Here is a 12,307-nt window from a genome sequence, read left to right on the forward strand (position 1 = left end):
AATGTTGAAAAGAGGTTTTCATAACAACCCAAAAAGTGACATTCCAAACGAAGCAATAAAACAGAACTGTAACATTTATAACTTGGTGTACGGTATATTTTGTATTAAATGCCAAAAGATGGTATACGTCGGAGAGACGAGCAGATCATTAAAGGAACGTGCCAAAGAACACGAGGCTGACGTGCGACTACGAAGAGAGAAACCAATCTCAGAACATTTCAATGGTGCAGGCCACAGAGTGCAGGATATGGGTGTATCAGTGTTAACACAAATAAGAGACAGTTCCCATTATTACAGACTTATTAAAGAATTGGAATTTATAAAGAAGTTTCAAACGCAATCACCAAATGGACTAAATACAAAAAATCAACTTGATGTCCTGCTACGGGAAACTATCTTGTAAAAAATATATGTGAAAAACATTTGATATTAATCATCAACATAAATGGATGTAAAACTAATAGTACTTTATGCAATTTATCTTGTCCATAATGTGTATATGATATATAGAATAGCAAGTATATATGATTATTTAATCAAATATCATTTGAATATTATACATAGATATGGATTGAAATAATAAGAGTCATTAAATAAGTTTACCCTATTTAATTTATGATAATAAGTTAAGGTAGATTATAATTACATATGATGATTATTTTATTGTAAAATATCAATTTATTAAATATATAAAGCACACATTTAACATAGGATTAAGATACAATATGTAAGTGTTTAACGTCATTTCATTTTTGGCGAATTTTTACATTTTTTTGGCGCCATTTTATATAACGCCATTTATGACGTCATCATGTACAACGTCATTTGACGTTTAAAAACATTTTTCTTTGTTATTTAAATTGTGCAGTCAAAAGACGTAAAAATGTAGTTAACATATAATTTCCAATGTTTTGATAAAGGCATTATGCCGAAACGTCAATTAAAGGAGTATAATCAGAGAGTTATAATTTTTTAATATCCCTTCGGATAATTCAAAAAAACAATATCAACATCAAAAGGTAAAAATGAAACATTTTGTACATTATTAATGTCTTTGAAATCAACAAGTATAGTGTGTTTAATATAGGGTGGGTACAATTGTATCAGACATGTGACTGCTCATCTGATGCAATTGCTTATGCAATATCATGTGATGCTGCTTGGTTTTCAGGCCTTCAACCCAGAACAAAGAAAACTGTCTTTCTTAAATGTATATTTAACTATGATTGAAAAAATGAAAATGAGAGCTCTTATTTTGTTTAATGAATTATCATTAACTAATTCCTCAATTATTGCTCTACTATCATACAATAAGTAATTTTGGCAGAATTGTTCAATTGTACTCAAAGGATACATTATTTTACCAGAAAAACTCAGAGGGAAATAAATATAAAGAAAAATAAATTGCAAATATCCTCCATTAATTGTAAAATCTGACATTAAGCAACTGCAAAATTGTATTTTGTAAACATTTTATCTAAATGTGTAACAATGCATAATTTATTTCATTTTGCCTTATTCTATTGAGCTACATTGTGATGGTGTCTGGTCATACTGACAACTCGGATTGAGGTATTGATCGTGTCCCATATTGAGATCAGCGGAATGCGGTCAATACAAACTGGCTCTCTGGCCATGTATGTGGCATATAATTGCACTTTTTCCCAACTTATTTGGTGGGTTTGTTAGTTATATCTGTGTCTATATGCCTAGATAACTTCCCTTGCATAATCACAAAAGATGTCCTCTGTTTACTTCCAGTGACATGTAATGATTGTTAAACATATATACTGACATAACTAAATGTCTACCAATTAATATGATAACAATAATAGCATAGGTATGAATTTTTTGAGTCATCAAATGGTATAATGTCGAAACAATTAACAAACTTATTGAAACCAGTTCATTGTATTCTTCTTATTTTTAATAGAGCATTATTTAAATTATGTTCCCATATAATTTTGCTGTATAATGAAATACTTTCGATTCACAAAGTACCAGTAGTTCTGTTAAATCATTTATTTCAGAGATTGCAGTTCTTTAAGTACAATCATTGACAAATTGACATATTATGTGCATAATTTTGAAGGTATCTTAATAGGCAAAACAGTCTATAAACAAATAATGAATTATATGCGTTGCAGAAGAGTACATTTAATCTTTAAATACTGAACTACGCTTTGCACTTGTGATTTGAACCTTACGCATCGTAACCCTTTGGCCATGGTTTGACACCTTCAAGTATTACTGTATCGTTTACATATTGCAATCAATTATCAGGTAGACAAATAAAATTGTGACACAGTACATTCCTCTTAATAAGATTTATGTTTTAATGAATGTTCACTTTCTGTGTTTGATGTACTTGTATAGCAGTATTTATCTATTCTGATCAAATTTTAGCAACACAATTGAGAGCAGATACAATCAGATCAATTTAATTACGTTTTACTAAGTGAACATTGAGTTGTTATTGTGGCAATTCAATTTATTAAGTTGTCTAGAAATAATGAAAAATATTTTACATAAAAAGCATGTATGTGTGCTGAAATTAAAAGTACTAAACTATAAGTGAACAATAATACAATGATTAACTGCATCAATTCAATTTAACATAAATTTTGTCAGCAAACTTCTCAAATTTTTAGCATTAAATGTTTATGAATGTTGCTGTAATTGAAAAAAAAACGATAACAGCCAAAAACAACACTTACACAAACTGAATTGTGTCCTATTAAACAATGCTTTGGTGTCATTCAAAAATTGTGTCTTGTTCTGTGAAAGCTGGTCATAATGCATGTGCGTAAAGTGTCGTCCCAGATTAGCCTGTGAGTCCGCACAGGCTAATCAGGGACGACACTTTATGCCTAAACTTGATTTTCGGTAAGGAGGGATTTCCTTGAAACTAAAAATACCATTAAAGCGGAAAGTGTGGTCCCTGATTAGCCTGTGCGGACTGCACAGGCTAATGTGGGACGACACTTTATGCACATGAATTTTCCCAGTTTTCTCAGAACAAGACTAAATTGGTGTCATCAGCTCTGAAGAACATTACCATAACAAGGCTCTAACCCTTTGCATGCTGGGAAATTTGTCGTCTGCTAAAATGTCATCTGCTGAATTTCTAAAATTAGCATTTTCTTTGATTTTTTTCAAAGAATACTATCAGAAAAGCAAACAGTTTGGATCCTGATGAGACACCACGTTCTGTGGCGTCTCATCTGGATCCAAACTGTTTGAAAAGGCCTTCAAAATTCGGTTCCAGCACTGAAAGAGTTAGCATTGAACACCTTGCATTGTATTTGATGTTTGTAATTGTAAGTGATCATAACATAAAGGTAAATTGCAGTGATACATAATCCTTTTCAACATCTTTCTTTTTATGCCCCCGGTAGGGTGGCATATAGCATTTGAACTGTCCGTCAGTCAGTATGTCAGTCTGTCCGTCCGTCAAAAACTTTAATGGTCATAACTTTTTAAATATTGAACATAATAACTTGTTATTTGGCATGCATGTGCATCTCATGGAGCTGCACATTTTGAGTGGTGAAAGGTGAAGGTCAAGGTCATCCTTCAAGGTCAAATGTCAAATATATGGCGTCTGTCCGTCCGTCCAAAAACTTTAACATTGGCCATAACTTTTTCAATATTGAAGGTAGCAACTTGATATTTGGCATGCATGTGTACTCATGGAGCTGAACATTTTGAGTCGTAAAAAGTTAAGGTCAAGGTCATCCTTCAAGGTCAAATGTCAAATATATGGCATTTCTCTGTCAGAAAACATTAACATTGGCCATAACTTTTTCAATATTGAAGATAGCAACTTGATATTTGGCATGCATGAGCATCTCACTGAGCTGCACATTTTGAGTGGTGAATGGTGAAGGTCAAGGTCATCCTTCAAGGTCAAATGTCAAATATATGGCGTCTGTCGGTCAGTCCGAAAACTTTAACATTGGCCATAACTTTTTCAAAATTAAAGATAGCAACTTGATATTTGGCATGCATGTGTATCTCATGGAGCTGAACATTTTGAGTGGTGAAAGGTGAAGGTCAAGGTCATCCTTCAAGGTCAAATGTCAAATATATTGCATCTGTCCGTCTGAAAACTTTAAAATATGCCATAACTTTTTCAATATTGAAGATAGCAACTTGATAGTTGGCATGCACGTGCATCTCATGGAGCTGCACATTTTGAGTGGTGAAAGGTGAATGTCAAGGTCATCCTTCAAGGTCAAGGTCGAAGGCCAAATTTTTCATATGATATTTGGCATGCATGTGTATCTCATGAAGCTGAACATTTTGAATGGTGAAAGGTGAATGTCAAGGTCATCCTTCAAGGTCAAATGTCAAATATATGGCGTCTGTCCATCCGAAAACTTTAACATTGGCCATTACTTTTTCAATATTGAAGATAGCAACTTGATATTTGGCATGCATGTGCATCTCATGGAGCTGCACATTTTGAGTGGTGAAATTCTGGTCAAGGTCATCCTTCAAGGTCAAGGTCAAGGTCAAAGGTCAAATTTTGCAATATTGAAGATAGCAACTCGATTTTTGGCATTCATGCATATCTCATGGAGCTGCACATTTTGAGTGGTGAAAGGTCAAGGTCATCCTTCAAGGTCAAAGTTCAAATTTTGCAATATTGAAGATAGCAACTCGATATTTGGCATGCATGCGTATCTCATGGAGCTGCACATTTACAAAGGTGAAATGTCAAGGTCATCTTTCAAGGTCAAAGGTCAAATATATGGCTTCAAAGCGGCGCAGTAGGGGGCATTGTGTTTCACGAACACAGCTCTTGTTTATCCTTATTGCAATCCTCCACCATCATCATCATCAGCAACAGACTGTCAACAACACCAGCAGCAGCAAGAACAAAAACATCACCTCCACCATCATGTTCATTATCATCATCTCAATATACTTCTAAAACCGGAAGTTTTAGACGTGATACTATATTGAACTCTGTCAGTCGGTCAGTGCACATTCAATGTTATCAGTTGAACTCAGTAAGTTGGTTAGTATGGTCAGTCCACATACCATGTTATCAATGTGCCCAGTCAGCTACTTGCGCATTAATTTCTCAAGACATTTGATTGAAACTTCAAATATGTCAGTCGGTCAGTGCACATTCAATGTTATCAGTTGAACTCAGTAAGTTGGTTAGTATGGTCAGTCCACATACCATGTTATCAATGTGCCCAGTCAGCTACTTGCGCATTAATTTCTCAAGACATTTGATTGAAACTTCAAATATGTCATCACCATGAATTGTAGATGTACAAGACACTTTTCAATGACAATAGAGCCACACATGCCTGAGCTCTTGTTTATCCTTATTGCAATCCTCCACCATCATCATCATCAGCAACAGACTGTCAACAACACCAGCAGCAGCAAGAACAAAAACATCCCCTCCCCCATCATGTTCATTATCATCATCTCAATATACTTCTAAAACCGGAAGTTTTAGACGTAATACTATATTGAACTCTGTCAGTCGGTCAGTGCACATTCAATGTTATCAGTTGAACTCAGTAAGTTGGTTAGTATGGTCAGTCCACATACCATGTTATCAATGTGCCCAGTTAGCTACTTGCGCATTAATTTCTCAAGACATTTGATTGAAACTTCAAATATGTCATCACCATGAATTGTAGATGTACAAGACACTTTTCAATGACAAAAGAGCCACACATGCCTGAGTTTTTTGCCCTTGAACATGGCTTTTTTAGTAATAATTTTTGGTTTTCTGTTATTTATGGTTTATTGTATCATAGGAAACCAGCCTAAATAATTTCCTGTATGAAATTTATATATGACTTAAAATGTTTTGCATTGTCAAAATACAATGTCTTCAGTTTTTTATTGAGTTCTCTTAAAATAAAAAATGAAAATTTGAAACTTAATAGAGTAGATAACATGGATATTCATCAGCATGTGTAGGGTTACAAATTCTTTATCCAACCAAAAGCCTTTTATGTAATTGCCACACATATCCTAAAATAACATGTTGATTGTTCTTTGATAACATATACAGTGTTTTATGTTTCAAGTCCAGTGTTCAAATGGTTAATTATTTCCCGCTGACTCAGTTTCTTTTTTCATTCCCACAGCCTTACAGAGAATATATCATGGCTCTGTTTGTTCTATAAAAGCTAAAGATATTTCAAAATAAATTGAAACTAATTTAACAAAGCCTGAAGTTGACATTTTGAGATATTTTATTTTTAGGAAGGATTTTTTTTTACCAATAATTGATAATCATTTCATATCATACGTACAGATATGATTATGAAAACCAAACACAGTACATGTGTACTTTTGATGATCCTAAATACTGAAGTCTTTTTGTAACTAGTATTACAGAGAAAATGTGTAACTTGTTATACCGAGAACAAGTACTATAAATAAGGTTATAATGTCACTTTTTTATTGTTTGCTTATGTCTTTTATATTTGCAGACAAGGGTTGCCATGGCAGCGGGTACTGGGAAATCTGCTGACTGTCAGTAACATTTGCCTGACCATTAACAGAATCAATTCAGGTCAGAGAGCTCTACAATTCTGTCTGGTAGGGTAATTATTGTCCAACAATTCTATCAAATTTTGGTGTGCTTTAACCTTCATGGTTTTTGTTTTATTGAACAGATGATAAAAGTACTTTCATAGCTTTTTATTGAACAGGAGATTAAAGTGCATTCATAGAAAAGAAACCAACAACATAAATGCCAAGTACAAACAGTGCTTAAAGGAATTTTTGTTTGTGAAAATACCCTGGCCATTAAATTTTATGTTTATTTTAGTCCGAGAAACAGCAGAAAAAAAAAAATTAGAGTTATTATGCGCTACTAAACTTAAAAAACGATCTCAATTTAGATAAGTTTTTATTGAGCACTCAATATGACCATGCTTGTACACAGATGACTTTATGTTGCACATACAGTATAATCTGTAGCCTCTTTAAGCATGTACACAGATGACTTGATGTTGCACATACAGTATAATATGTAGCCTCTTTACGCATGTACACAGATGACTTGATGTTGCACATACAGTATAATCTGTAGCCTCTTTAAGCATGTACACAGATGACTTGATGTTGCACATACAGTATAATCTGTAGCCTCTTTACGCAGGAACACAGATGACTTGATGTTGCACATACAGTATTATCTGTAGCCTCTTTACGCAGGAACACAGATGACTTGATGTTGCACATACAGTATTATCTGTAGCCTCTTTACGCAGGAACAAAGCAATTTTACAAAAAACATAAGCACTGTTTTTATTTCAAGAATGTGTTAACTTTATGATCAAGGAAACAGTCAAGTTTGGAAAGGCGCTTTTGATTTAACCAAATTTGAAGAAAAGTTAAAGGTATATGCACAAATAACATAGATGAGTTAATAGCAGATTTTGGGTTGGCAAAAATATGCTAATACATAACTAATTATTTATGTATAAATTAATGAACTAAAAAGTTATATTGTGATATATTGCTATGGTGATCCATGGATCTGGCAATATGTTACATAACTGATAAGCAGTAATGGAAAATAAAAACACTGGAGGATTAAATAACAATGACTGGGGACTGTTAAAACATGTTTACATGTTGGAGAAATTGTTTTGGTTGTTTTGACCTGCAATACACATACATATTCAATTGTATTATGAAAGACATATGCTCTAACTCAAACTGGTTTAGCAATTTCTATAGGAATCATCATTTTTAGAGAAAATTTCAAATTTGAGAATAGTCCATTAAAAATGTTGAAAAGTCTTTATTAAAGTTCTTTAATCTGGTTTAGGAATGTTCTGAATGAACAATGGTTGGTATTTTAACATATCAAATTAATAATGGGAAGTAATGCTCGAGTAAATGGACCTGTTCTTGCTCTGGTTATGTTAGTACAAATTCATTTGTATAATGTAGGCTTACATACAAAAATGTCCTTGCATATTTTTGGTATTTGATTACATATATACTGTATCAGGCAAATTAAGAAACTTCTTAAAAATGTTACTCAATATTTTTTCCTTTTATGTTTATTATTTTGTAATTTTTAGCAGCAAGGTTAAGCTATAACAAATGTGTTATTAACGATTCTCTTTCGCTAACAAGTATTGCCATTTTCCACTGTTAAACATAGGCATGTTGGATTGTCCATACAGTGTTATATGTGCTAGAGTAGCTTCCCTTGGCCCACAGGGTAACGCAAGGTCATACCTACGCCTTTATAGCTTCACCTCACTTGACCCAGACAGTCTGTACATGTAGACAGCCACATCACAGAGGCATTCCAAATGATGAACACAGGTCAACATAACTCAGCCAGACAGACTGTGTGTGTGTGCTATGAGGTAGTGTTGTGCTGGAGTGGGGATAAAATTGTGTTCAATAGAGCAGATAAGTGTTTTACTTGCTAGTTTTACATACCAGACAGTTCACTCCGATAAACTGATGACATTATTGAATTTAGCACACCCATGGGGCACTCTAGTTTATACATTTTATTGGTGGATTGTCCATGTTTTAAGACCAAATTGATCTAAATATTAATTTCGTTATCCAATGTAATTACATGTAGATATATCGATGTTGGTTTATTAAATAGGTCTGGTAAGACATTCAGAGAGAAAAATATCTTGTAAGTAGAAGATAAAGTTTTATTTGGAATAAATCAATTTGTTAAGTTATTATATAAATGGTTATTATTTGATTGCCCAGTGTACACATACTGTGTATATAGAGACATGTTTGTAAAATAGGTTGTCATATAGCTAAGACAGCTGTGGCCATGATATTTCCTACATAGCTAATAGTGTGTTTATTGATATAGATTTTCCACTATATAACTGTTATAATAATGAGGGATTTATGAGGCACCGTTGATGCTAAACATTGAAGCATTATGGTATGTAACTCAACATTCATGGCCAGAGGGCCAGATAAGATGCGTATTTGCGTAAAATACGCATGAAAAAAAGAAAATACGCATGACTAAAAATTTTGTTGATGAAAAAAAACTCCTAGCTAAATTCGGATTACGCATCGTGTGCAATGTCAATGCGTAATAGCCGTTTATTTAATATAATGCATATAAATTCATGTAAACATGACTGGTTCCCATCATTGTGTCCACACCGGTAAAAACATAGTGACATCACCATCTATGTATATAATGTGGGTCCCGACCTTATTTACTCCTCGGTCAGAACGGTGTCATCTCATTTTGGTCCACGATAAAGGCAGATGTTGACACAACGGCTCTCCGCTGCATTGTTGAGAATCGATATACGCTTTTGGTGAAAACATTTGACATCACATTCGATAAAATCCGAATCGCCCAACTTGAAGCATATAATTTTTGCTATCAGTTCATCTCTTGTGTGGCACTATCATTGCTATCAGTTCATCTCTTGTGTGGCACTATCATTGCTATCAGTTCATCTCTTGTGTGGCACTATCATTGCTATCAGTTCATCTCTTGTGTGGCACTATGGAGGAACCTTTTTCCTTGAAGCACTTTATAAATGGCAGCCGAAATACACATATAATAAACAAGTTTGGTGGGCCAAGCTTAGATCTCAAACATTTTGATCGTGGCTGTACAATGTGTGCTAAACATTGGCTAAGCAAGGTCGCCGTGGTGTAATGTATATGGTGTCCGCCTTGCGACCGGGAGGTCACGGGTTCGATCCCCACCGTGGGAGCGTTCTTTAGATCTCCCCCAAAGACACCAAGTACTGGTTCTAGGCCCAGGAAACGGACTCGAGAGCGTTTATATAAGCCTAAGGCTTTCGACGCAATCGAGCTAAAATAAATAGGTTTAAACTAAACATTGGCTTGCCAAATCAAGACAGAAACAGAGATTAATGGCTGCTTATAAGCCAAGGGCAAATGAAACAGAAAAACTGTCAAATAAAACAAAAGGGATTGCTTTATTGTGTACAAGACTGCTTGTTATAGCGAGTTAACACTACATGTACAATGTATGATTAATTCTGATCCTTTGAACATAAATACTCCTTAAAATTATCGGATTTTGATTTTTACTCATCAATTCAAAAATTTCATTAGTAAAATACCCCTCGGCTGAAAAAATTATCTGGAGCTCTGTTCATGGCCAGAGCATTCAACAACTTCGGTGTAGGTTTATGAACTATCAAAATATAATGATGTCTATCATCATTAGGCATATCACTCTTGACTAGACATTAAAGGGGCCTTTTCACAGATTTTGGCATGTATGGAAGTTTGTCATTAAATGCTTTATATTGATAAATGAAAACATTGGATCTAAACAGTTCAGTAAAACAACAAGAATAAAATTTAAACAAGTGGGCCTGAAAAGCCCAAAGTTGCTCACCTGAGATAACATGATATTATTGGGACAAATCTTCTGACCAAGTTTCATGAAGATCGGAAAATAAATGTGGCCTCTAGAGTGTTAACAAGGTTTTACTATAGCCATATAAGGAAAAATGCCCCGCCCCCTGGAGGCCATGTTTTTCAACCAATCAGCATCATTTTCGAAATCGTCCAAGATATTATTGGGATGAATCTTATGACCAAGTTTCATGAAGATTGGACAATAAATGTGGCCTCTAGAGTGTTTACATGATTTTACTCTAGCCATATATAGCCATATAAGGTAAAATGCCCCGCCCCTTGGCAGCCATGTTTTTCAAGCAAAGGTTACCATTTTTGAAATCATCCAAGATATCATTGAGACCAATCTTCTGACCAAATTTCATGAAGATTGGACAATAAATGTGGCCTCTAGAGAGTTAACAAGGCAAATGTTGCACCGCACAACGCACAACGGACAAAAGGCGATCACAAAAGCTCACCATGAGCACATTGTGCTCAGGTGAGCTAAAAAGAAAAAAAAAGTAACCCTCAACTGGGCTTGAACCACTGACCCCTGGAGTCCTGAAGTAAAAGACTACTGATAAGACCACTCGGCCATCCGTGCTCATACAATGATTAGGATGTATTTTATACTTTATATAAGCAATCCTCATAGTTTCACAAAATATAATGACAACAACAGAACTCTCCAAATTATTTAATAGTTTCGCGTTGCAACACTTTATAATTTTCAGGTTTTTAAATCATCAAAAGATGCATATGATGGATATTTTAGAGCATGGTAAATGTTCAGTATTACTGTTTCCTCACTGTATCATAACTAAAACGAAAATATGCGAATCTGAAACAATTTTTTTTAATTTTGTCAATTTACCTAAACGTGAAAAGGCCCCTTTAAAGCAAATTCTCCAGTGATACAACATACAGCATGGACAAACAACCAGTGATATTTTTATTGGTCGATTAATGATTTCATGTAACTAGTTTCTAGATATTGTGAGGCCTAATATAAAAATAAAAATTCAGATAAAATGCCTAAAAGATTATGGTTTGTTAGATTTTTTAAATTCTTTATTCTCTCACCTGGTCGTGCTGTATGAGGTACATGTCCAAGCTTGCTTTTCAAACCCCTCTTTAACTCTCAGGTGGATCTGGATCCAACTTTGACAGTCACAGAATAACCTTCATTTGTAGATTAAAGTTAAAATGGATTTGGTGCTACTATGTTATTGTTTTTTTATTTGTGGATATACAAAATAAGTATTAAAGTAAAGCATTCTTAATCTGTAGCTGGAATTTGTGAAAGTCTTATGCCCAGTAAAATTCTGTTTATTATATGCAATAAAAAGTTACAAATCACTTCTTATTGCTGTCTGTTGCATTTATTGTTTAAATTGATATTAAAACAGCAATCAGAATACATAAAATTATACAATACCAAACCATGGATTTAAGGTCATGAACTTTAGAACACATTATCATGCACACTAATTGATGGCTATTCACAGAGCGGAGAATTATTGGCACACTAATTGATGGCTTTTCACAGAGCGGATAATTATTGGCACACTAATTGATGGCTATTCACAGATCGGAGGATTATTGGCAGTTTAGCATACATTAATATTGTTATGTTACACAGCTTAGGTCAGACAGAATAAGTATTGTCATTTTCTGTCTTGACATTAGTGTTTGTGTGTCTGTAACCAATGTAAAGATTTACACTCGGAAACAAAGTGAAAATGGCTATGAGCAAATAGCATGAAACCAGAACAGCCTGCAGGTAACTCACAGTCTGATCTGGTTTTATGCTGTTTGCTGCTCATCGGTATCTAAGGGTTGGAAATGAAGCCTTAAAAACTTGAATCTAGTAAAAAAGGTCTTTAATAAAATATAACTTTCTAAGAGACTACAAATG

General features: G+C 34.2%; 1 long non-coding RNA gene across 1 annotated transcript in view; it reads left to right on the forward strand.

The window, feature by feature from the left end:
- The window catches only part of LOC127832609 (uncharacterized), a 146,103-nt gene that overhangs the window by 124,866 nt on the left and 8,930 nt on the right, over positions 1 to 12,307 (forward strand). The window contains exon 8 of the long non-coding RNA XR_008026986.1: positions 6,474 to 6,556. This is a non-coding gene — a long non-coding RNA (uncharacterized LOC127832609). The remainder of the gene's footprint in view (positions 1 to 6,473; positions 6,557 to 12,307) is intronic.

This window comes from Dreissena polymorpha, chromosome 5 (assembly GCF_020536995.1).
Source record: "Dreissena polymorpha isolate Duluth1 chromosome 5, UMN_Dpol_1.0, whole genome shotgun sequence".
Taxonomy (NCBI): domain Eukaryota; kingdom Metazoa; phylum Mollusca; class Bivalvia; order Myida; family Dreissenidae; genus Dreissena; species Dreissena polymorpha.